Source organism: Phalacrocorax carbo, chromosome 6, assembly GCF_963921805.1.
Source record: "Phalacrocorax carbo chromosome 6, bPhaCar2.1, whole genome shotgun sequence".
NCBI classification, from domain to species: Eukaryota; Metazoa; Chordata; class Aves; order Suliformes; family Phalacrocoracidae; genus Phalacrocorax; species Phalacrocorax carbo.
The window spans coordinates 59,503,189-59,530,242 of NC_087518.1; the positions used below are offsets into that span (position 1 = coordinate 59,503,189).

The 27,054-nt window shown below is 42.0% G+C and overlaps 1 long non-coding RNA gene across 1 annotated transcript in view; it reads left to right on the forward strand.

Moving 5' to 3' along the window:
* Nucleotides 1-27,054, forward strand: part of LOC135314109 (uncharacterized) — a 71,583-nt gene that overhangs the window by 39,459 nt on the left and 5,070 nt on the right. The window contains exons 5-8 of the long non-coding RNA XR_010373583.1: nucleotides 612-669; nucleotides 2,395-2,525; nucleotides 8,073-8,212; nucleotides 8,474-8,686. This is a non-coding gene — a long non-coding RNA (uncharacterized LOC135314109). The remainder of the gene's footprint in view (nucleotides 1-611; nucleotides 670-2,394; nucleotides 2,526-8,072; nucleotides 8,213-8,473; nucleotides 8,687-27,054) is intronic.

Here is a 27,054-nt window from a genome sequence, read left to right on the forward strand (position 1 = left end):
AGGTCATACACATAACGGCAACCATCCAGTTATGAGCGGGAAAAGCCCTGACCCCCAAAATGGGCAGCTGTGCTTTCAGCGGAATATGTTGAATAAATGCAGGCGTGACTGATGTGACTGTGTGAAATGGGAGCTGGCTGAAAAATACCTTGGCTCGCTCTGTAAAAAGTGGAAGTACTGTGGTGGGAAGCACTTTGAGGGGTGGGCAGCTGGTTACTGTCCCCTTTGATTAAGGACATCTGTGTTTCGGTGCACACCACCTCCCAGTTCTGTTGCCACTTGTTCTGGATACAGAACCAGAGATACGCCACCAGAAAGGCTACTTTCCAACTCTGACTGTTAAATGATGGTATTCATTTGCCTCCTTGTCACAGCTAGTAATAAAAAGTCACGTTTCCTGTAAACTTCAGACATGCATTTTGCACCTTCTGCTACTTAGCATTGCCCTAAACTCTACCCGAAAGCTGAAATTGATGGAGCACTCCGCTGCTCATAACATTAGTTGCTTGAAGTAGACAGTACTATTACTAACCACTGCCTTGTTTTGACAGTTCTTGATGGATTGGTTCAAGTACCCATGTCAATACTTTGTTATGTAAATATATTTTCAGCTCTGCAAGAAGTATGCAAGCGACGGCTGGATTTCGAGCCTTGTTACTGTTGGGAAAGGTAAGTGTATGGACGACGAGCGTCGTCTTGATCATGCAAGAATATCTTGCCTCTGTATGTTTATAAATGTCCAGAAAAGGAACTGGAGGCATCTGGTGATGGCCTTAGACAAGAGCGAGCCAGAAATATTTCATAAAAATAAATTTAAGAAATATTTTAATTGAATTTCTTGCTTAAGCGGAGACATGGAACAAGGGCCTTAATCATGGTCTTGAGCTCCCACCCAACCCTTTCCCCTGAAAACCTGTTACTTGTCATTGCTTCCCTGCTCATAGCCTCCAAGATTTCCTAAATTCCTTCAGCTGCACTCACACCTGAGCTCTTATCCTGTTGCTCCTTCCTACCACTCACAACCTATTCTGCAGCCCCAGCAAAACTAGATTTTTCCCTTCCCTGCTGAAAAGCCTTGAGCTGGCTCAGAGTTAGTCCTTACGAACTCGGTGGAGCCCAGCCATGCGTCGACAGCCCTCTAACCACTTCTACTTGCTTTGACCTCTCGTTCTCAGCTTTGCAGTTGTCATGGTTGCAGCAGGTAATGGTCTGTTTTCAATTTGTTTAGCCAGGCAGTGCTTGTGCAGTGTGAAAGGGGGATGCTGCCTCACTGCATTAAACAATCCAGCTATTCAAAGAGTATCTATCCTTCTTTTTAATTGCAGAAAATTGAGTGAAGTATGATTTATTAAATTACGTACTGACTAGTGGGTGTTACAATGCATCTTTTCTACAGCTAAAACCACTTCTGTTGAAGGCAGCTTCAAGAAAGGTCTCTGCAGTGAGAAATACTCAGCCTGTTGAAGTCAGTAACACTAGTCTGGTTGAACTGAATAAGACCAAGCTTCAACTACTAGCTTCCAAATTGGATGAAAAATAGTAGTAAAATGATCAGATCATGTACAGGTTATTCTTCCACACATTGCTAAAGCTTTTGTGCTACTTAAGCCAGGTTGGTAAAGCTGTTATTCTACAGCTGAGACTGGCTGTTATGTGCCTCACAGCCAAAAGTGGTGGTGGACCTTTCCAGGGGTGATGGTCAAGACCTCTGTGGCGTTGTGTACCCCTATGCTGAAAAGGACAGAATGGTATTAGACTAAATCCTTGGTCTACGAGAAGATGACTTACTGCGTCCTACCCTGTGTAGGAGGACTGCTGGACACTGAAATGGACGTTCTGTTTATGGGTTACTCTGAGGTCTGAGTTACTTGTGGAAGAGCTAATGTTCCTTGGAAATGTCAGTCAGAACTTTTCATTTTAATAATATGCCCGGTTGAATTCAAACCTGGCATTTTTATATTGACACCGTGCATGAACTGACATGTCATTATACACATGCTAACCTAGATTTATAAAATAATAAAATCATTGTGGTTTAAATTCCCACAAAATGTTGATGGAAAAAGTGTTATACGCTTATGGGAGTAGCTCACTTGCTAATGTGTTTGCCGTTTTCTTACTGACCTTATTGTGAATGCAACCTTGCTGCAGGCTCCTGCAAATTGGAGCTCTGCTACAGTATTTCTGTTAATACCTGCAGAACCACATACTTACTGGAAGAGCACTCTATTCTTCCTCCCTTGCTTCTGGAATACATTAGCCTAATAACCAAAATGACAGTCTAGAATAATACATCTTTATTTATTGATGTATTCCTTGGTTCAGCTCTGTGATAAAAGGCATAGTGACTTCATTCAGGCAGTGTATGACATTGACAATTTCTCTCCACTTCAGTGTTCATCTACCTGAAGGAAAAACAGCCTGAATCAAGAAGAAAGAGTGTTCCTTTATTTGCTGTGTTAAGGGAACATGAAGTTTGCAAAGGCACGCTTTCCGGTGTGGGAGGAGATCCCAGGATGAACACGGTCAGTGCCACATGATTTAGGACTTTCATCCTCATGCACTGCAATACCGCCTTTTGTTACAATTTGCATGTTACTGAAGTTGTACGGTAATTCTAATAAGGTTATTTCCGTTCAAAAGGGTTTTCTACTGCGAGAAGGGTAGGTCTTTCAAGGGATGCTAAAGACGGAAGTCTGGTTCTTGTATTTCCGAAGCCAGAGAGGGTGGCGTGACTGAAGGAAGACAACAGGGGTGGTGTTTATTTGGAAGAAGGTTGGTTTATTTTTTTAGTGGTATGTCATTACTTATCTCCCAGAGGTAAGAACTTAAAACTGGCAATGAGGTCACTTCATGGCGGATCCTCCACCGTAAAGCGATTAAAAATTGGAAAAGAAATTAAACAGCTGCATGGCGTTATTGTCCCACTTGGAAGAGCAGCAACACAGTGATTGACCTTTACTTGAGCTCTTTTACCTTGAATTGTTCTTTGTATCTCTGACTATGGTGTTTGCTGATTTTAGGCTGAGGACGTCTGAGTTTTGTGGAGTTAAATTACAATTTTATTGTTGTCACAACAATGTTATTGTTCTTTTTTATTAAGTCACCGAAACAATCATAGTAAAACTATATCTACGACGGGGTGTCAAAGCCTTGATTATACATGTACATATAGAAGACCACATTTTCAGAGGAGGTGCTGCATGCTCACAGATTCCCCAAACTATTGTCTTTGTACTGTTTCCTCTTCCTCTGGTACCTGAGCCGTAGCTCGGCGCCCTCCTGGAAGGGATTTACTTTGTATTGGCTACAGACAGCACGATGCTGGCGAGTTGTGTGTTTCTGTGCGTGTACACGTAACTTCAGCGTAGGGAATTTCTGCTTGTGTTCCGATACAACAAAGTGGGATGGCAGCTAGAGAAATGATCCAAGAAATTTTTGTAAAGGTAATTTATTAGGCATTTACATGGAAAAAAGGAGCAACAGTTGAATAGAAATATGGCTGTGAGCAGGTACAGTCAATGATCGTGCCAGATCAAAGGCTGTGAAGGAACACGGATGAGCCGATCAAAGTTGTCGTGGGCAGTGTGTATCAGGGTCATTAAAGCGAACCTTCAGACACAGTAAAGAATTAATTTTCGAACATAGCAGGGACAGAAAGAGAGAGAGGAACTGAAACTATGACGTTTGTCTTTGAATTTAAAAAGGACACAGAAATTGAGGGAGAACAGTACTGAGGTGCTAAGGGAGGCACAGGGAGCTTGTAATGATCTTGTCGCTTGTATTCCGCTGTAATGTGCAGTTCTTCCCTTCCTGCAGAGATTTCTGTCGAAATCATCCGTATCTACTCTGTTCTAATAAACCTGCTTGTAATTAGTTGGACCCGAGTTGGTTTCTGAGATTTGCTTTGGAAAGAAAAATAGAACTAGCTGTTCTCAAGTAAAATGAACTTGATATTTGACCACAGAAGGGGCTGAATTAGAGTAAAAGTCCAATAATTTGGTATTTTGGGGAAAAAAATAGAGAATGTTAAACTTAACTCTGAAGAAACAGGAGCAAGCCAACTTGGTGTTTCTCCGGGCTGGTGAATAGAAGTGTTGCGGGTCGTACAAAAGAGACTGGCTTAAATTTCTGTTGGAAAGAACAGGAAAATATGGTGGCGGGTTAGTAATGCCTGCTGAGTACAGAGGCATTAGAATATACACTGAGAGTTGAAAGTAAAAGGCATTTTGGTTCAATAAGTCATTTATAAATAGCATTGAGATAAAATAATGATATTTTAGGAACAAACATGTTATGCATTTTGAAGAGGTAACTTTAAAAACAGTTCAATGGTTTTCACATGATTTATTGCTTTGGACTTGAAATCTAATAGATATTTTTTTCCTTCCTTTTTAGAAATGTCAAAGGGAGACATATTATGAACAATAAAGGAAATAGCAAGACAGACTGTGTTTCTCTAATTCTTTCCAGAATTATGTATAATTTCACTAATGTTATTGTTCTCCACCCCATCCACCCCCTCTTTTCATAGACTTACATGGATTAATGTGCTAAAATGGAAATTTAATTTAGGGCTAAGCAAACTATTTCCATGGAAATAACAACATTGTTGATGTCCTTTGGTTTGGGAAGTGTTCTAGAAAACACAATCCATCAATTTTTCATCGGTCTAGACAGAGGCCAGAAATAATGATGATTTTTGCAAATGAGTGCAGTATTAATAGCAACCTTTGTACTTGGATTTTCATGATTTTGAGCAGCTGCAGTTGACGGGGGTGTGTATGTGTATATGCATATACATGGATACAAGTTTCTTCAAATTCAGATTTTTTTGCCACTTCAGTTTTTCTTAAAAGGCAGTAGATGTTCATCAAGCATGAAATTTCCTTTGAACAGCTTTAAGTCTGCACTGTTCAGCATCCTTTGTAGTCTTAGCCATTTTAGCTAGTTCCACCCCAGTAAAAAGTAAGCAGCACTGACTATAGAAACGTATATGGTTTTGCACGAGACTAACAGCTTTCTTGAGATGATTCACAAGCAAAAATCTGAATAAATTTAAACATTTGAAGAGTCTAATGATAGAGTAGTACCAAACTCAAAATTTAAAATTTGCGTTCTATTTCCATGCTGCGCACACACTAGGTTTCACTGGCAGATGCATACTGATGGTGCCGGCGGAGCTGAGAAATTATGCTGCATCTTGGCTAGAATCATGTTAGCATTCACTGGGCCTCTGCCTGATTCTCTTGGGTACTTCCAAATGGCAAAACCAACATGGGAAATGCAAACGTACCATTATCCGGTATTATTATTTGTACTTCTTTATTGAGGAAAATATTCAAAATACTATTTTGCTGTAAGTGCTGGCATTAGTTTGTATTGTCTACGCTAATGCGTATAAAACTTATAGATGAAAGACCGTTGTTAAAGTCTTCTTTTTAAACATAAGAGAAGGTAAAGCATTTCCTTCAATGTCAGCATATATAAACCACTATTTGCAAAGCCCTTTTAAATTACAGTCTTTACTGATGAGGCATATTCACGTTGCTGCTCAATTTATTTACTCAAGAGACCAATTTATTTTGCTACCTCAGTGCTAACCGTTTCCATCGACATCCAGGTCTGCTCTGACCAAGCAACTGTGACAAGTTGTTTATTGAACTGTAAACGGGCACTGTCTGACTCTAAACAATGGCTTTATCTAATTATGAAACCCCATGCATCATTTTAGTCCAGTCTTGTTGGTTACACAAACAAGATTTTAATGCTATTGAAAAATTAATTTAAGTCCGGGAATGCTGTACTACAGAGAAAGATATTCTGCATTGTAACTTTTTAGACTGGTAGCTCATGCCTGAAGTGAACTGACTATAATGTTGCTGGGGACTATGAATACCTGAGAAACGACAGACGAGAGAAGTTCTTATAGGAACATATAAAGGAGATAGAATAACGGCACAAAAGCTATCGCTTATGCTTTAAATTAATCTTGACCCTGAGCCAGCACCGTGCGCTTGTGGCCAAGAAGGCCAACCGTGTCCTGGGGTGCATGAAAAGGAGTGTGGCCAGCAGGGAGAGGGAGGTTATCCTCCCCCTCTGCTCTGCCCCACTGAGGCCACATCTGCAGTGCTGCGGCCAGTTCTGGGCCCCCCAGTTCCAGACTGACAGGGAACTGCTGGAGAGAGTCCAGCGCAGAGCTGCCGAGGTGGTCAGGGGCTGGAGCATCTCCCTTGTGAGGAAAGGCTGAGAGACCTGGGTTGGTTCAGCCTGGAGAAGAGAAGGCTGAGGGGGGATCTCATCAGTGCTTATAAATACCTGAAGGGCAGGTGCCAGGATCATGGGGCCGGGCTCTTTTCAGTGGTGCCCAACGCCAGGCCAAGGGGCCACGGGCACAAGCTGGAACACGGGAAGTTCCCCCTGAACATGAGGCCAAACCCCTTCCCTGTGCGGGTGCCAGAGCAGGGGCACAGGCTGCCCAGAGAGGCTGTGGGGTCCCTTCCCTGGAGACATTCACCCCCCGCCTGGACGCGGCCCTGTGCCCCTGCTCTGGGGGTGCCTGCTCCAGCGGGGGTGGGACGGGGTGAGCTCCAGAGGGCCCTTCCAGCCCCCGCCAGGCTGGGATTCTGTGATGTTATCAAAATGAACTCTTAACTAATATTGACAGAAGAAATACAAATGTACTTATGGAAAGGAAAATTGGATCCTCAATAAGTTAACTTTCTAGCTTGGAAGTAGTAGCAAAAATTGAGTAGACCCAATTGAAAAATACTCTGCCATTCTCCCCATTGCTTTGTCAGACTATAATTGAGAGCAATCAAAGCTTTTGTCTTCAGCTGTTAGTAAGTCAGCTTTTCAGAGGGTTTACTCTCCTTTGTTGGTGTACTTCATATTTTTTTTTATTTTTGGGCAGAAGGAAACTAACCCAAACTTAATGAACAGTTTTGATACCACAAAATACACATAAAGGGAAAGAAAAAAAAATAAAATTGGACTATATGTGTATATTAAAGAACTGAAGAAGACTATTAATGTTCTAGTAAAATACACAATGTTTGAGTGAGGGCAAGTCTCCTTTCTGGTGAGAACTTGCACAAACAATGCTGTTTGTAAACAGAATTTACTTAATTCATCTTGATCACTGAAAAGTTTTTGGATTGCTTTTCAAAGGTATTGCTTAATGATCTTGTATAATTGGTTTCGAGGCGTTAAATCCCTATTGGTAGTTTCACTGTGATTTTCTTATGAAATATGAAAGTCCTTAAAATTTAATGGTGAATTAATATTAATTTAATCAAATATTTTAATATTAAATCTATTAATATTTTATCTTCTACATGGCTATGCAGGTTTTTGGAAGCCATTCCAATGTTTTCTGACAAACTACTCAGTTATACAAAGGCTGTTTAGCAATCTTCTTGCTCCTATGCTTCCTGCACAGTAGCCAGGCTGCCCGGGTCGTTGGTTATTTTTATTCAGCTGCTAAAGTGAATGCAAATGAGATGCGGGACACGGAGGAGCTAAGGAAAGTTTAGCAAGTTTGATGGAGTTTTATTTTCCTTGTGCCTGGCTAGAATACACTTAAAAAGAGCCCTGCACGATTTTGCAGGTTAATCTCTGTTCGCAGCAGGGTTTGACTCGTATCAAGCCTGGCGTGCTTAGGCACCTGAGGGCTGTCACTGACAAGGGGCTGCGAGGAGATGGACTGCCACCGATCGGGTCTAAATGAGCCAGTTGCACAGAGCTGATAAAACCAGAGATTTACTGAAGTAGACAGGCCTGTGCTAAAACAAGCTTCTCTCTCGATTGAAACCCTGTCTGTCACTTTAATCAGTCATCTCCCCTGTCAGGCACAGTCAGAGGAGAGGCTGGAGCGGTGCAGGAGATGCAGCTGAGGGATGGCATGGGGTGGTGGGCGGGCCAGCGTGGGGTGGCCTCCCCACTGCCCACAGGGCTCCGGTGCACAGAGGCAGTGCCATGGCACGGCACTGGGGGTGTTTTGCAGCCCAGATGTGGTCCAAGGGGTGATAGGAGGTGCTAAAGCGAGACTGTTTTTTTTTTTTTTTTCCTAGGTGATCCCTGTCTTCTGTGTTTTCCGTACAACATCGTTGTTGCATCTTGACTGTGCATTTTCAGTGGCTGGACTAGTCTCCTGGACAAGATGTGGGCTATAGAGGTTACAGACCTGTCCTGCTGTAAAAGATGTAGTCAGGTATCTTACTGGAATATTTATCTTTGCCAAAAATAGTTTTAAAAAATGCAAAAATATTTGCCCAAGACAGCAAACTTAGAGTGGAGATATTCCATGTTGAATGTTGTGTGTGCTATTAGCCAGAACTCCATCCCTCATGGCAGGGTCCTGCTGCTTGGCCTGGCGTCATGAGCAATGTACCCTCTCTGCTTAGGGGAAGGCGGATGAAAGCAGTATGTAACTTTATTTGATTTTTAAATAAATTTAATTTTATTTTTACAGAAAGGTGTAAGATGCCTCACTCATTTCACCAGAATATTAAAGGCCAAGGCAGTAGCAGAAATAGAAGAGAAAAAGAGACGCCGCTGACCCAATGTCACAGAATGTAGCTGGGGCTTGGTCATGGACACAGCACTCTGACGCTGCTTGGCTTCTTAGGTGAACTTCACAGAGCACAGGGTTCCCTTGTGCCCAGGAGCTCACGGGGATAAACTGGTAAGTGCTGCAAAGCTTGCTTTCTGTGGGAGCATGGAGGGTGCGCTGATGGGCAGCTGCTTCTTCCTGAAAACTGACCCCTGGGATCGAGCAAGCAAAGGAACAGTTAGATTAGGGAGTAGAGGAGGAAGGGCAGAAGTAAATAATAAATAGTTTAGAAGTAAACGGCTTACAACACTTCTTAGCAGCATCTATGGTGGCTCCCCCTTGAAGGGCTGCTCTCTGCCCTCTCCTGGCACCTGGATGAGGTCATGAACACTTTGTTGGTAACTCTGTGTTGTGTCTTGTTCTCTACCGATGTTAGCACAGCTACAGCTAACGGGCTGCACAGCCTGGAACAGGGCAGCGCTGGGGAAATTCGGATCTAGATGAGAATTGGAAGGAGGAAATACTCTGAAAACCCAGCCCTGCCAGCATCCTCTCTTTCCTTTTGCATAAGGCATAAGGGCCCTGTTTATCAGTGTGTTGTGATAAATGTTGATACTCTCCTGTTCTTGGAAGCTTGACTAGCTAGTACGCTTCTGGTACAAGGTATTCTGCTCCAGGTACTAGGCTGTGCTTCCCGTCTTGTCGGATGATACATCTTGAGGCCAGGTTATGGCCAGAATGACCCGTATGTTGTCCTTTTCACTTTGAATTGCTACAGTTGCTTGTATCCAAGCAGAGGCTTCAGTGGGTGCCACATACTGCTGCTGGTCTCTCCCATTGCCTGAACAAAGCCAGCAAGGAGCACGTGCCCGTTGCCATGTCAGGTGTCTGGGATTTTAAGGAGCCTAGAGAGTGACAGTAAAGGATGAGCTTGTTGGTTCAGATTTCACTGGGAATGAAAGCCGTGCTATAAATTCAGCTGAGGGACAGTCCCTGAGTCTTCAGTGACTTGAACAAGTGGCAGTCAGGTTTGGTTTGCAGCAGGTTTCTGAGCGGGTGTAAATGATGAGAGGAAGAGCAGAAATCCAGGCTTGTGCCCAGGTGAGAGCTGGGACTTCTGCTCTGAAGCAACACAGAGCAGCAGTAGCTCAGGGGAACATGTTTGCTGGGGAAGGGATGGGTGAGAAGCACGGCTGGCTGTAGGGGTAAGGCTCAAGGTTTGTGGTAAGGAATGCGCTTGTGGGGATGAATAGGGCAGGTCTGCGGGTGGCTGTCCCCAAGAGCTGAGGCTACAGCCTCACTACAGCGAGTTGACCACCGTCACAGAATGAACTAGGTCACATATAGCAATTTCACTGGAACGACGGGCTTTCCTCGAGAGCTACCAATGTTACAGAATTGCTAGAGAGGACTTGAGCAAAGGCAGAGAAGGTAGGAATTGATGTTTGGGTGGGAAGAAATTAAATTTGGATATAGGAGATGTGAAAATCGTCTGTCAAAGAAGAGACTATGCAAATATGTATACACGTGTGTGTGTGTATATATATTATTATACCTTTACTGTTCGACATCTGAAAATTTTGTTTGGGATTTCTCATAGGGATGATGTCATTTTAGAACCTGAGCTGATGGCAGAGCTGAAACATGTATTATACAGTTAACGTTGGAGTTAAACCTCACTCAAGGTGGTGGGTGTGACAGTGAAAATAACAACCTTGCATAATGCTTAAGTGCAAAAGACAAGTCTGCTGCTTCGAGGAATCCGCGGGGGAAGCACCAGGCACCCGAAAGGCTGCCCAGCTGTTGAGCGGTGCAGTGTCGCGTCTCATGGGGCCGAATGCAAATGGGGGAAATTGGAGGGTTACTTCAGATACCCACGTTTGTGCTCGATGACGGGGAAAGGTCACAAGACTAGAATAGGCAGAGTAGCTCTCATTGAGTGTCTAGCAACAGAGCAAGAGAGGGCTGGTGGTAGAAGGTTGGCTTGGAGGAGGGTTGGAATGACAAGTAAAGGAAAGAAATGGGCTCTGTCTGATGCCTTCTGCGCTCAGAAAGCAGGGCAATGTCTGTGCTCATGGAAAAAGAGCTGCAGCAATGAAATACAGGCCTTAGGTTTTCTCACAGCAGCAGCGTGCAGCAGGCCAGTACTGGATAGCAGCCCTAGATGAAATACTGGCTTAGGCTTGGTGTCAGAATGGATAATGTGTTTATGTTTTTATTCTTACTGAGTTCAGCTCTTCCGTCTCTATTATTTCTCTTCCCATATGGAGCTGTTACTGTAAATACATATCTGTATTCTATAATAACATACTAAAGCAGCAATCAAGCAGTGAATATTGATATAGTAAGGGATATTTAGAGTAAGTTTTTTTTCCCCCCTCAAGTTTGGAAATTTTAGTTTATTCTCTGTACTTTACATTTAGAAATCAAAATCTACAGGGATACATAGACATAATGACAAATTATGAAAATGCATGCAAAATAATTTTGACCCTGGAAGCCCCCAAACTGCAGCAGACAGATGTACTTGCCAGAGCCAGAAGTAGTCTGTTGAATCGTGCAAGCACCATAAAGTTAGCTAAAGCACTAATTAAGCACGGTCGTCTTAAAAGAAGAACTCATGCCTCGTTTTGGCAAGTTGCCCATAGGAAAAAGAGAGATCTGTCACAGTCTTGCAGACTGCAGTAATTAAGGTTTAAAATACTTCCCGGTCTAAAACAAGGATGGTTCAGACAGAGCTAACTGTTTAAACAACGTCCCTTATGAACTGACATTGCTCTTCTATTTCAGAGGGACGTGTTTTACTTGTATTTTCTTTTTACACTGGCTTCTGTGCAAAATGTACAGGAAAAACAGAAATTAAGAAATACTCATCCACACTTTTTATAGAAGCTGAGAGGCTATAAAACAATCATAGAGTAGCCACAACATTCTGTGTGGAGGCAGTACAGAAAGCAGAAAAACTAAATTTTGTACCTCAGAGTAGTCAGGAAAAAAGGTTATCTGTCTGGAGGCTTTCTTCTCGTCTGTCTGTGAACATGTGGTTCTCTTGATGTTAATTGGATCCAATCATCTTCAGACTTTAAGGATTTAAAATTTATTTCCAAATCTTGTGTCTCAGCTCACATCCAAACCCGCAAGTTCTGGAGGAGAGAGATCTCCATCAGCGCTCCAGAGCTTCAGTCAAAGTACTTTAAGATTTTGATTAGTGAGTAAATACAAAATGAAAGGTCAGCTTGATCGCACATGCCTCTGACTTAAATAGGATAAACACATCGGATGTGCGTGCGATCTCCCGGTATAATTTTGGATAACGTGTTATCTTGTTAGATCTCCCGGCTCGCACAATCTATTTTCCATTCAGAAAGGTCAGCCTAGTTTTAAGGACGTGAGGTATTCAGGGGCCCAAGATCGTGAACCTTCTCCTAGTGCCCTATTATTCGGTGTTATATTTCTGGTGTAATCCAATACTTGTCTCAGAAAAGTCTGCCCTCTGGCACAGTCGTTCCACTGTCATAAGAGTTTAGTTTTCTGTGATCTCAGTGGTATTTAACAATAAGGTCTGAACTCCATGCTTAGCAGAAGCTGTGGGAACATGGATGTCAAGTCCATTAATCACAGATAAAAAAAAAAATAAAAATCTCGAGGCTGGACTGTCAGGCAAGGATTAGCTGTGCCCCCACTGCAAAACCTATTCAAACAACCCACCGATTAGGTCAGCTTGTCCTTCTGCCCTGAGATTTTAAATTTTTTTTTTTTAGCAGAAACTGGCAGTTACAGCTATAATCCTTACAGTACTCGAGGCGGTGTATAGGTATGTGGTTGGAAGACCATAGGCTACTCCTGTTGTTTACTTCACCGGTGTCAGGCTGACACAACTGCATAAAATCGATACAAACCGGCATGTTCTGAGAAGCAGATGAATGCATGAGTTGGAAGTGTTTCAGCAGCGCTTTGATAGCAGCTTTTGAGCATGTTGCTCTAACTCAGCAATTCATTTCTGCTCTGAATTTGCTGGAAGGTAAATATTAGCTGTAAATATACTTATTAAAAGGTAAACAAGACCAAATTATTAACATGTTTTCTAAATATCTCCTATACTGAAAAGATTAACTTTTTTCCATTGATGATGTGACTTGATATAAACATGTCTGAGGGGCACGCAAGGAAATCGAGCACGTGCTACAGAAATTTTGAGTGGTTTTGCTGCTTTGCTGTAGTTTTCTTAAACAGTGTCTCTTGGTCAACTACCTCCATCTTTTGAGTGTTGTTGTGATTTGTGGTGGGTGAGTTGGGGTGACTCTTGGTTTTTATCTGGTTAAAGAAGGCACAAAGATGTCTCGCAATCCTCTGTTGTAGAAGAAAGTTTTATTTTCCTCTATTGCAGCTCTCAATCAATGTGGCTGTTCTGCATGGTTAACAACATAGCTCCAGAATCCTATTACTATGCAAAGTAATTTCGAATTATTTCACAAATAAATTGCTCAGACTCTGTTGGGTTTCCTGACTTTCTGGAGTTATCTTGAATTCTCAGAACCATTTGGCCCCATTCATTTTCATTTGCAGAATTATCTGTAGTATGGAAATCACTGTTAATTATTTCTCCAGCCACTATTGTCGTCGCTAGCCAAAACTGACATTTAAAATCTGTCTCTTATTAGCAATTCTGATACAGTCACCCGTGGGGCTGTGATCTGTGTCTCTGGCACCTTCTCTGGCCGTCTTACTCCCGGCTGCCCAGACAGTCAGTGGGAAGGCAGAGCTGGGTGGGATATTCTCACCCCGGTGTTAGACGCTGGCTGGCATCTACCTGGGCTTCCAGGGGCTTCTCAAGGTGCTCGCCTCAAACCATATGGCATTAATTACTTCGCATCCAGGCCTGGCAGGTTCTGTCCCCTTCACCAACTGCAAGGGTAGCTGGAGCCAGCTCCAACAAGCTCTGTGGGTATTTAATCTTGCTGCCTCGGGAGCTGGCTTTGGACTGGGGTGTCAGGTAAGGGATGTGGGAGATGTGCCCAGGTAGGAGCTCTCCCCACCAGTTTCTAGATGTGTGCTGAGGAGGGCTTTCATTTGCATTTGTCCTCTTGGTGTGAAGTATTTTTAAGGTGTTTGACATGTTAAGATTTATGTTCAAAATTTAATGATACATTTATTAAAAGGTTGAGGCAGAGTATGAAAACGTAAAATGAGAATTGAAATTAAATGTCAAATTAGGGTTTGCTTTAGGGTCTGCAAAATTTGGTGTACGTAGAATATGGCGTTAAAATGTATAGCAGCCTTAATGAGTTCTCAATATACCTGTACTCCTGAAGCTTTTGAGAAAGGAAATAATTTTTCATTTTCGTTAGATAATGAATAATAGGCCAAGCAGAGCAAATTCTGAAATTCGATATTTTTTCAAAGAACCGTATATATAGTAAAACGATGACAACGGAACTTGTTTATTAAACTAATGTAGTGATTTTTATCACTTCATTCTTGGTATCTTAGTACCTGATATTAGCCTGGTATGGTTGCCATGGTAACTGAACACACTGTTCCTTTCATTTGACCTTAAGTTCAAGCCCTGCTGTTGCAGCAGAAATGCCAAGAACACCTCCACTTTTATTAAAAACAAAACTATCAAATACATGCAAAGAGAGGGAAAAAAAGGGTGAAAAGAGAGGACAATCTGACATTACATTGTGAAACCAAAAAGAAGAGCCTGCTTTCAACTCGAGGACCAAGAAAGAAATAACTGCTGGGCTACATACGTTCATATCATGTTCTGTCCTCAAATTGAGGTGTGTTTGGATTGATTTGCTCCTTCACCGTTGTATTTATTATTCGCTGTAGAAGTGGTTACCCTTTAAAAATTTGCTCTTATTTATTTGCTTTGAGAACCTGTTGGATTTCTCAGATGGGCAGCGTTGACCTGCTCAGTTCCACATACCGACTAACTGCCAAGGCAGAAAGTAGTTGAAGAGGTCAGAGAAGATTCAAATTAGGCTCTGGCTAGAGGAGAGTTCCTGCTGGCTGGTGGCTGGGGACTTCTGTGTTGTTCCTATCTAACTTGGCCATCCCACATGGCTTTGGGGTTTGGGACTTTTTTTAGGCTCTGATCCACATCCAAATGCAGTCTGTTTTGGTCTTGGATGGAGCCCTGAAAATGGGGAAATTCTTGGATATTGCTGGAGGAGATCCCCTTTCCTGAGGCCGGCTAGTGGGGTGGGCTGCAAGTAGCTCCTGGAGCGATGGGGTGGGATGGGGACAAGTAGTGGGGTGGGAGGGTAGCAGGGGCAAACCTAAAGAGAGACAGGGGGATCATCTGAGATCTTGGTGGACAACATGAAGGAGACTTTTCCCAGGGATTCAGTGGGGACTAGGCAGAACTTGCTGCAAACTGGGGAGAGACTGGAAGCTTCTGGGTTGAAGAGCAAGCCAGGAGGCAGGGACAGAGTGGGCAGGCTGGAGGGGCTATGGTTTGTAGACTTCTGATTAGCCTTGCTCAAAAATCTGCATTTTCTTTTTCTGCAGAGCCGCGTGGCTGTAGTTGATTGCCCAGAGTGGCGGTGGGAGCTGGCTTTGCGCTTGCTTTAAAAGCACAAGGGCAGTCCCTCTTTCAGACTCAGGGTGCTGTGCGTCCTGTTGCGCCTTGCTCCTATGTGACCAGTCGCTCTTGTGGTGTACCGTCATAACGACGCGCTCGGAGCTCCTGGCTCGCTGTGGATCCAAACCTTGCGCTGCTACCCTCCCTGCCCTCGGGCGTGCAGGCTGCCTGGGGTGGGCAGCGTGGGGAGCCAGCCTAGGCAGGCGTTCCTGGTCTCCTCCGCCCACAGGCTGGGGCAGTGGCAGGTCCCTGCCATGTTCAGGAGGGGACACTTAGAGAGCACTGTGGCTGATTGATTTTCAAATGTCAATTTTTAGAGGTGGCTTTGTTCTGATTCAAGGTTAGTGAGAAAGCCTGTTTCTCAAAACTGGAACAGATTCTTTGTTTCTAAAGGCTAGGTTACTAGTGATGCAGCTGGCTCTTATTTCTTAATGTTTCCTACATAGGTTGCTCTAGGAAGAAAAGGTGTGAAGGAGCAGAAATTTTTAGAATATTGGAAGTATGATATTGGAAAGCCTGAAAATTATCAGAAAGGATAAGAGCAAGGATAGCTGGGCACCAGCTAAAGAATGACAAAGAATGGTGCTGCTGGTAAGAGGTATAAAAGGGAACAAGATAAAGGTTTATGAGTACATAGGAAATAAGAAAATGGTTAAAAAAAAGAGTCCAATTCTGCTACCTAATGGGAAAGAGAACAAATAATGCTTGACAAGGAAAATGATGAAATGCTTAATCGTTACTGAGCTTCAACTTTAGTAAAAAGAGATAATAGTTACAGGCTGTTTAATGCAATAAATCAATGAGAAGGAGAGATGAGAAGGTAGGAAGGATCATCTCAAAGCATACTCTGAAAATCAGAGTGTGCTCAGATCAGTGGAGTTTGAAAACATATGTTGTGCTGAAGGAAGCAACAACACTCTTGCAGTCTTTGGAGAGATTATGGACACAAATAAATCTATGATGTAGTGGAAAAGGGAAAACATATGCCTTTCTGCCTTTGCCTCTGTGTGCCGTGCTGCTTTCGGTTTGTCATTTTTGCAACTTCAAGGGAGACATCCACTTCATTAGCCTTCAGGGATCTAAACTGGTCTAGGTTTGCAAGAAACAGCTACGATATTAGTTTATGACCTGAAACTTTCAATTTGAGAACCATGACAATGACTTTAAAAAAAAAAATCTCAATACTTGAGCAGGCCTAAAAATTAATAATTTTGTGCTGTACACAGCACGGGTGGTTATGCTTCCTGTCTGCCCAGAGAATGTGCCAAGCCACGCAGCAGCTGCTCTGTTTCTTGTTATTTATGGCTGCTGAACTCCAGCAGGGAGCCTTTCTGAATGATGTACGTCGTTGTCCTGCTGCAGCACTCACCCTGCATCTGCGCAAGCTGCGTGGCACAATATTGCCCGCGTCAGCGACTGTTTGGCCACATCAAGGTGAATGGCTGGTTGTGTCTTTTAGGGTTGAGGAACAGGCCTGTGGGAGCTCCTTTCAGCCACGTGATGATCTTCTGACCTGGGATGTTGGCTATTGGCTGAGGACTGTTTCAAGATTAAAAGAAATACGGGTGAATTTAAGCAGCCTGTATGCAATGGTCATTTGGGATTGGTGTAAAACTCTTCTTAATTCAAAAAATGCCATCAGGACCAGACACTGACAGCAAGCATGGGTTGAATGCTGAACCTTTGGTCCTTGAGAACGCTAATGCATGGAAGCCAAAAAGCTGGGAGGGGCATGCTGGGAAGGCAGCACGGGCTTGGCTGATCCATAAGGGCTGGGAGTTGAGGACGAGCATGGCAGGGACCTCTGGAATGGAACCCATCCCGCAGTGCCCTCACACAGTGCATTGGGCCAGCCCAGGACAGTGACTGGGGTCAAACACACAGCAGCCATTGCAAGGCAAGTCCATGTTGATGAAGCAGGTCTGATGTCCAGAACAGATAAATTCTATGGTAATGAAAAAAATGTAATCTAGGTGAGCTTTCAAGGTCTTTGACAGCCCTAAAGGTTTAGTGGTTCAATTTTTGCACTGCTGTACACTACAAGCATGGATCCCCTGTGGGTGTGCGGTAGGGTTCCCCTCCCTGCCTTTGAGACTCACAGCTATATTGAAGTGTAATCAAAAGCCGAGAGTTACTTGTTTATTGTTGCATTTCCTTTGAACAAAACGATAGGGAGAATTCTGCATTCCTGGAGAATCATCATTGCCTTTAAAGTGTAATATGTGAATACAAATTAGCTTGCAAATATCATTATAACATCAGTAATTTTGAGTTGAACATGTGAACAAAGTATAAATAAGCTAATTGTTAGTGTTCTTCCCAATACAAATGATGCCTTGTGAATTCTGATCTTATGGGAAATAGATTTTAAAAAAACCAAACAAAAACCCGAAACCAAACACAAGAAGCACAAGCATGTGAAAGTTTTGCTGTGCTGTTCTAATAGTAGATCAGCTGAGGCTAATTTGCCTTGCAGTGTGCCCTTTGGTAAAGCCTGAACATCCCAGTGATGAACTTAGTCTTCCTTTCTCTTAGTATCACAGCCGTGATACAAGCTTGTGGTTTTTTTTTTTACAGTAGCAAAAAAAAAAGAGACTATGATCTGAATACCAGTGTCAAGCAAAACGGCTTTGCCCGAGGTTGGATGCTTCTAATGGTTCTTTAAAAGATGCTCCTCCCATCTCTTTCTCTCTGAAAACAAGCCACAGATCTCATCCAGTGGTCTGTACTTGCTTAACCCATCCCAAATAGGATGAGCACCCATTATCAGGGATGCAGCTTCTGGTCCTCATTGTGTAGCTTTGGGGTTGTGGGATTTGGGGGTTGAAGACCATGGAAGGCCCTGGGCATTAGCAGTGCAAAGTGTGGGGATCATCATCTTCCCCCCCACCTCCCCAAATAATGTTCTGTGGAAAAAACCCAAATCAAAACAGATCTTCCCCTTCTCCTCCAACACTTCAGTGTTTGTTTTACAGCTCAGGAGTCTGCCACAATCATGTGACCCTTTCAGAAGTGCCCTAAAGTGTTACTTGTACCCTTTGCTTGGGTGCAGTGCAAGCGTGACCCTGCAGGTCTCCATGCTGCCAAAATCAGAAATGTCAATGTTCTGGTCTGCCCATCACAGCCTGGATATAATTGTGAAAGATCTGCCCTCAAAATGCTTGACAAACTTACTTTTAGGATAGTTTAGCAAAGGTTGTAAGTGTCCCATTTATCACTTTGCAAAGTTTTAAGTAAACGCTGGTTTGTAAAAGGTGTATAATGGTCTTAAATCTTCCTTTGAAGAAAGGTTTCTGTTGAGAACTCAGGATAACGGTAGTCTTTTTTTTTGACGTCGTGACCTATAATCTAATGTAATTTTTTGTTGTTGGTTGGGGGAAAAGATAACTTTAAAATAGGTAATGAAGATAGAGTTGACCCTAAACAGATAGTTTAGCTGCTTAATAATACGATTTGTATTATTAGATAAGCTTTTAAACCTGATGAAGCTGAACACTTTAAAATGCATATATCTTAGGGATTTTTTTATCTGTTTGAAGGTGGGGTTTTCCTTCAGTTTTTTCTTAATGCTGGATTTCTGCAGTAATTGATGATCTTGATTCTGCGTCAGTCTTGACCAAAGCGTGTTTAGGGTTGGAACAAGAAGAGTCCATTAAAATAGTTTTAAATGAAGCAGCTATTAAAAAGAAGAAAAAAATTTCCTTAGAAATGCTACCTAAATGACCATTTCCTTAGGAAAAAGATAAAATGAAAATTCTTTACTAATAAAAGATGGCAAATTTAATTTTGGTTCTTATTTTGCTTGTTATTTGCATGTTATTCAATTAGAATCTTCTTGCAACAGCAATATTCTGTGTTACTATTTCCCTCATAGTCAAATGCTTAAGACTACTATACTTTATATGTCTTCTCTAGATTAGTTCTTTGGTTTTATTTAACAATAACGATGCCATGTAAACCATAAACTCTCCTGGTGTAACTCATCCATGAGACAGTTTGACCTAGAAGATACTCTTGCCTTCAGTAATAGCATACTACATGGCTGCTAAGAGTAATGCATGACTAAAAAGCATCTGAAGAATGAAGTAAGAATTGAGAAAGAATATTTAAAAGTTTCCCCGAAATAGTATTTCCAGTGTGATTTCTGTAACTTTTTTTATAGGAAAAAAAACCTGCTTTCAGTGTAGCTTAAATATTTTTTTTGTAATATCAGTATCCTGGGCAAAAAGGATCTCAGGAGTGTCACGTTTATGATGGTTCTGGCTAAGATTTCTAATGTCCTCAGTTGCTCCTCTGTGCGATACATGCAAAGGTGACAGAGCAGCCTGTGACATCTGATAGCAACGCTCCCTTCTAAACAGCCTGCGCAAGGAAATTAGAATATGCCAAATTCTATAAGCATAAAAGGATGTATTTTTCAAGATATGTTTCATATTACCTATTTATTCTTGTTGAAGGTAATCCAGAAAATAGCATGTTACGCTTAGTTATGTCTTTAAGGGAACTACACTGAAGGTACAGTCCTCTGTGGATTCAGGGTGACTTGTGTGTTCCTCCAGTTGCAACTAGTAGAAGAGCTGAACAAGAATTACATTTACTACTTAAGCATAACTTGCCTTGTTAAACAAGAACTGGAAATTCAGCCTTGTTCATTCTCAACTTGAGTCTTTCAGGGTGTGTGTAGGAAGGCCATATCAAGTTCAGTTTTTTCATGGCTTTGCTGTGAAACCAGGAGAAGTTTTTATTTCAACCCAGCTTTAACTTTAGTTCCTGTGTCAGCCTAAAAGAAAATTAAATTAGGCTGTGGTGCTGTGGTACTTGTACTTGGCACGAAAAAATTCTGGAGTGAGCAGTGAATGCTTTGTAGAGTGTCCGTGTTTTACAGAGCTCTAATATTTATGATAAAAGTCAATTAGCCATTAAAATGACCCTTTACATCTCTTAATTATTTTTGATTTATGCAATGTAAACTAGTGATAGAGCCCAGGCTCTCTAATGTGGTATGGACGGGCCACGTGTACTGGCACGGACCATCAGCTGCTGTTAGCTCCTCGGGGTGGTTTCAGTGCCGTAGGGAGGTGTAAGGCGTGATTACCAGAACCATGTTGGTTTTTCCATTTCATTCCCATCTAGTTACCTGAACACTCAGTGGGCTGACAACATATCAGGTGATGGACTGGAATCAATAATCCCCCACCAGGGGCGATGCCAGGTTGTACTCCTCAGTATTTCTTTATTTTTCTGAGAGAAGTGTAGATTTAAAATGAAATTCCTGAGCAGAGAAAGTCACGTGTGTCTGGTGTTAAGGATGGGTCTCTGGCACGAGGAGCTGGCTAGTGCAGTGTGCTGGGATTCAGGTGAGTTCTGCTTAAACTGTGACTTTTTCACAGATATCCTATAAATATATTTTATTGTTGTGACTGTTTCTGCTGACATGACTGTTACAAAGATAACTCTGCATTTAGTTGAGTCAAGAATTAATTTTTTTTGACCAAAAGAAAGCTGTGCTGTTAAATCCTGGTGCTTTTATTATAGTTAGTTTTGTTACAGTTACAGTTTTACTACTTTAGTGGGGGTACAAATTACTCTTCTACTTTTCATCTGCTTATCTTTCCAGAGCAGCCAGCGTGAGAGGTAGAGCATCTCTGTGTGTGATGTCTCCTTCCTGCTGAAATCCTTAATATTTCTAGGCTTTTTTTTCTAAGACTATAGCTCTAGGCAGTGGGTCATATCCAAGGCTTTACCAATGCAGGTAAAGGCTCAGGCTGAGGCAGAGTGGTGCCCCTGCCCACATCCAGGCCTCCGTCCTGCTGCCCTCGGGCTCCCCAGGCTCTGTCATGGCCCGTGCCTCCCCTGGCTTCAGGCTGCTCCAGCTGGGGCACCTGGGCTTGCTGGATCGGATCAGCCTCCGGGTGTAAGCTACTCTTTGTGTTGCCCTTGGATTTTTCACGAGGAAGGGAGAGCCTGTAGGGGTGAGCACCTCTGGGGCATGGATTGGGTGCCTCTCTGTCCAGCTCCCAGCCCAAGTGGGAAGCAGCGCACCTGCGGGAGCCTTTTGAAAGGGGAGAAAGTAGGGATTTAATTGGGGAGGGTGATCCCTGCTACAGCTCTTGATTATCAGAGCCATTGTGCTACCGTCCTAAAAATAACGAGTAATAGGATGGTGCTGTAGCAATGGCACCACAGCTGGTGGGCAGCATATTGGACAGGAGTTTCTCTCTGAACTCTATTGTTCATCTTTTCATTGAAAGGTGCTTTATTAAGGAATATATTGCAATTTTCTTTCAGCATCGAAGATCCTCTTAAATTCTAGAGAAGCCACTGTAAGTTGAGCCGGGAACTTTAGTATAGCTGTTAAGTTGGTGGCAGCTGTCAGCCTCGCAGTTTGGGAACTTTTTTTATGGAGTACAAACCTTGAAAGCGTTCTGTGAGCACAGCTCAAAATATTAGCTCTGCTCCTGGGAAAGTGTAGACAAGGATGGTGAAGTTGCCAGCTGTCACTTTATTTCAGTGTTTATTTATTTATAAAGTTACCCTATTGTCATCGCGCAAATGCATTAGTGGGTGGAATGGTGGCTCATTTTTAGCTGCTGATTGGTGTCAGGGCTGCATCTGGAGTTTTAAAATAGTCTGCCCGGTGCTGACGGGAAGATTTTTACCCATCACAACAATCTGACATACTTTTAAACATGGCTTGTATTTTCTGTCATGTCACATCTGTGAGAACAGATCCTAGGTTCTTGTATCACAATTAGGCAGGCGTATTGTGGCCATTAGATTACCTTTGCGAGATCTACCATGGGTGTAATGTGGAATTTTGCTCTTAAGACTAATATAAATCAATGCTTCTATTATTACCAACACCATTTGCATTTTCCTGTGTATCAAAAAGTCTCCAGATGAGAACTCTCTAATAAAAATTAGAGGTTGGAGGTTTGGGGAAATGAAGGAAATGCTAAAATAATAATATAATGGTAGAGGAGTTTAAAAACTTACCTTCTTAAGGAAATAAGGCTTGTATGGCCCTTGTAGCGGCACTGTTAAGGTGTCTTAATAGCTTCTGAGGTTGCTGGCCGACTTAGCAAAACTTGACTGGTGGAGAGAGATTTCAAAGGGGTTGAGTTTATAGAAGTTTTGTAAGAATAAGTATCTGTAGAGAAAAGAGAGAAACACATTTGTACCCCAGCTGTGGGAAGAGCTGCAGGGTGAGCTCAGTCATATGATTAGAGCTCAGAGAATTGGCAGAAAGGAGCCCTGCTAAGTCTACAGCTGGACAAGTTTTCCCCTGATCTTGCTCTCTTATTTCAAATCTCCAGGGAATATGCCAACCCGAGACAAGGAGCAGCAGGGAAGCAGGTTGTGTGGGGCAAAGATGCCCAGTAATGGGGAGAGGGATGCTAGGAGCCAATCCCAAATTCAGCAACATGATACTGAACTCTTCAGCATCAGTTTTGACTGATGCCTCGCCTATTTGCATCAGTTTTGGTACGATTTTGAGCTGCTGTGATTCTCCTGGCTCATTCCCAGTGGGTCAGATCATACTGGGTTGGGAAAATGTCTCTGTGACGGTGATTTTTTTTTTTTTTTCTTTATGGGAATCATTGCACTATAGTCTGCAGTGCTCTCTGCAGCGCTGCTGAAGGGTGCTGCGGCGCGGGCCTGCGCTGCCCGCCCCTGCTTCGCTCCTGAGTGGTGCTGCCTGAAAGTGCCAGAATCAGCCGCAGGGGCTGGCTGGGAAAGTTCAGCTTTCCACTTCTGTATGAAAACCTATCAGGTAGTTTATTATCCTTAATTTTCCTCTCTTGCCTGCTTTTATTAAAATAGGAATCATGAAATGACTGCCACAGTGTATTTCATAAGTCTCGGCTCCTTAATAGATCCCCGTGTAATTTTGATACACATCCTCTTGGGTCTGGCAACTATAAAAAAACTGCTATAGCTTTCACTGTGGCAGCTTTTCTGCAGAATCTGTTTCATAAAATGGCCCGTTAAAGGTCTTCAAATATTTCCTTATTGTTGCAGGCTTCCAAGGTACTGCCCTGAATGGCTGCTTATACTTCTGCTCTTTATTCTGCTCCTTAAAGGGTGTATTTTCTTTTTGTTAGGTCCTGTTCCTCAAGGACAGACTCGCTGTCCTAGGCTTGTTACTATTTTAATAGACTTCCCTGTCACTTAGTCTTGTACATGGGCCATGGAACTTCAGGAATCTCTGAGACTTAATGTTATTTAAAAAGTGCCTCCTGCTTCTTCTCTAATTAATTGCAATCAGAAAGGCTAGTTGGTGGACACATGGTGTCGCAGCTTCTGTGAAATACTGCCTGATGGCTATAAACATTGCCATATGTTCTCTGTGAAATATTGCCATAATCACTGGCAACAGGAACAGCTGATAGGAGATGAAGGATTGGTTCTCAACTTTTTCAGCTTTACTTTGAAAATCTGTGAAGCATTTCCTGACCACCTTAGTGGGTTTTTTTAGTTGCTGCTACTTATAGTGGGCTTATTTTCTTCTTAAACATCATTTCAGTAACTTCTACTGTTCATGTTACAGCTGCTAGCAGTTGCTTTGCATACCATGTCCATTTGCTAAAACCACTACTTAATGAAAGTAGGCAGTTAAAGGGAGTTTTTTCCCCCAAACTTAAACAGAATTTTTTATAAAGCTAAATAGTTAAAAAAATTAATAAGGACTTTCAAGAGCTTCATAGTCAATGAACTACAAGTTATCTAATGAGAAACTATCTGTTCTTCACTGTAACGTAGGTAGAAGGGTAATTTTGGGGCTGAGCTGTTTACCAACTCTTTTGTGAAAAAGTGAAAAGTCTTCAAAGGTGTGATCTTAATTAATGACTTTGTTTTTCAGCCTTTCATCATAAAAGGAGTGGCTGTTGCCGTTTGTGGTAACATCCAACAGTGTTAGTATATAAAATTATTTCCTATGCTGATACAACTTCATTGTACTATGGCAGAAGACTAATAAGAAATATCATCTTTCAGTAAAAGTGTGTTTCAGACTGTTCATCAACATTTCCAAAAAGCTTTCCTTCGTACGTTTTGCCTCCAACATTAAGTTTTTAACACTTTGGCCTCCATTGTAAGGAGACCATTCATTAGAAGCAGCAATCCTGCAATTACTTCAACACAGCTAGAAGCCTCAAAAGACTGCTTCCACAGTAAGTGTGATTCAATAAGAGAAAGGCAGTGCATTAAGCATGTAAAGTGTTTTTGTGTCTCTGGTTAGAAGCATAGGGCTCTCATGGAGGTAAGCAAACAGGATTGATTCTGCTCCTTTTATTAGAATTGGTTTCTTTTAAGCACTGCTTTTCTGTCTCAAATTACTAATTCTAATAGGGTACTTACTAGCTCTGAGAAAAATTTAGTTTTATTAAAGCAACAAATGGTTTTACATGCCTCTCTATACTTTGGGAGTTGTGGGCTATTGAAGCAAGTTCTGTCTTACATGCGCAGCTCAGGCTATTAAACTGTACACAGGTGATTGATCTCTTTAATAAAACCCTGTTCTTTAGTAAGGAAAGAGTGATAAAGAGAAACAAATGTACTTGTTTGTCCAGTGCTTTGGAGATTACGGTAACATGAGGACATCAAGAATGCCATTTTAATGAATAAGGTAGATGAAACACATCAATTTGGACTTCATTTTAAGCATGTCTGGAAACCAATATGCTTTAAGTTAATTTGATTCATGCTTTTCATTCGTTTGTATCACCACGTGCATTTTAACAGAAAATGTTTCATACTTAAGCAAAGAAAAGATCTGGCAGGTAGAAGATTCTGGCACTTTCTGCACAGGGATTGGGCAAGTGGGGAACAATGACTTTGCGAACCCGCTCTCCTGTAGCTCGTTGTGGCTCTGGCCCCTGCCGTTTTTCGAAGGACACATGTCACGAGCACACCCGAGGGGGGCTGGCTGTGGAGCCGTGTGGTGTGAGGGATAGCTGGAGAGCCGCTCTGAAAATACAGGGCTGTACAGATCACTACAGCCCTAATGCCAAAAATTGTCCACTGTGCACGTGTCAGGCCTGATTGTTCATTCATACTGATGTTTTTCAGGAAAACTCTGTCTATAGTTACACTGATGTTTTTTTAAAATCTTTTGTTTTAAGACGAGAGAGGGGGAATCAAGCTCTCATTTCTTTTGCTATCTGCTAAAAAGCATTCTTTCCATGGCAACCCCTGTTTCCATGGTACATGCTGTATTGCCCTTCAGAGAAGCTTTATTAAGAGACACATACACACACACATGCTGTCATGTGAATGTGGTCGCATTTTACAGCACTCTAAAGGAAAACTACAGTAAAATGTCTTTTTTTAAAATTGTAGTGCTTTTTTTCATTATACAATATGACGAAGGATTATTGCTGCCACTGCTTGGCAGTGCCATGGGAATGCAATAAAACATGCTTTCTACTATTGTTAGAAGGATATTCTTCAAACTGCTGTATTTACTAGTACATTAGCATCATTGTTTTCTAAACTCTTTGGGTGTAAGCTGTCATACAAAGTAATCAAACTCCTTTTACAACTTCAAAAATAAATATATAATAAAGTTTTTCGACTCTTAGGTTAAGCGTGGGAAATGAGAGTTGTTAGCAAATTTAAAGGCTTATCTTCCATTCTAAAAAGAAAAAGTGAACCCACAGAAATTTGCAGCTTCTTCTCCGTAATGACACCTATTAGAAGCTACTTTGAGTCCTCAAAATTAGCTAAATTTACAAGAGCAAGACACTGTAGTAAAAAAAATGGAGATACAAAGATGCTGTTGTGAAACTATTAGAAGTTGTACCATTACTTTTACCTTAAGAAGGCTCATTATAATCACACTTTTAGACTCTTCTGCCTACTGTCATTATGAGCTGTAAAGGTCTGTGGTACAAAGTGCAGTATCAGTCTCTCCAGCTAGGCTTAATGCATGCATCTTGGAAGTATGTGTTAAGGTGACATATGGAGCAATGTATCAAAACTTCTCTGAGGTTTGGAGAGCTGCTTCATGCGCTGTAGTTGTCTGGGACTGCAGCTGACAAGGCTCTGCAGCTCCATTTTTGAATCTGTTTACTGTCTGCTTTTCAGCAGTTCTGTTCCAAACCTTGATTAGATGATCTGTGGAAACTGGAGTAAACCTAAAAGTATACCTATTTTCAAACAAGATTGCTGTCTCTTGATAGAAATTGTTCATTTCAGAGATAACCCTGATAAAATCCTTGCAAGAAAGAGTGAGTTCTCTATGCAAAAGGAACTTTGCCTGTGGTCTGAACTTGCAAAGGTACGATAGTCCTTTTCAGACACCTTCCCTGGTGCTTTTTACCCTCACTTGGTCACTGAAGTTACAATTAGGGAAGTAATATTTGAGATGATATGGAAAAAAACCCAAAACATCAAAAAGCTTGGTAAAAGTCTTAAGGATTTGCCATGTGAGCCAAGGAATAATAATACCTTTGATGGTGAGGTTGGGAAGTTGAAGTAAGGTGATGAAACATGTCAGCAGCTCATTTTGAGGACCTACATGTTACCTTTAAACTTTAGTCAGTAGACTGAGAACTTGTATACAAATTAGAGGCTTTTATTTTGCTTTCAGATGTGATGGCTGCCCTTTCATCAGGAACAGACTCCCTTAGCAGAGGTTTCATTAACAGCTCTTGTTAAGAATTGCTCTTTACTTTTAACTTTTTTTTTAAACACAATGAAAAGTGCCTTTTTAATGAACAGTTATTTCCCTCTTACAGTATGTCCATGAAACTCTGGGTTGGTGTTTATGAAAATGCTGGAGAAACAAGGAAGGATTAAGATAAGAATACATCTGTAGTTGTACTCTTTGCGATATGACTCTGCAGCGCTATGTCACGCAGATGAGCTGTGGAAGTCTGTGATAATGCCCCTAACTATAATGACGTGT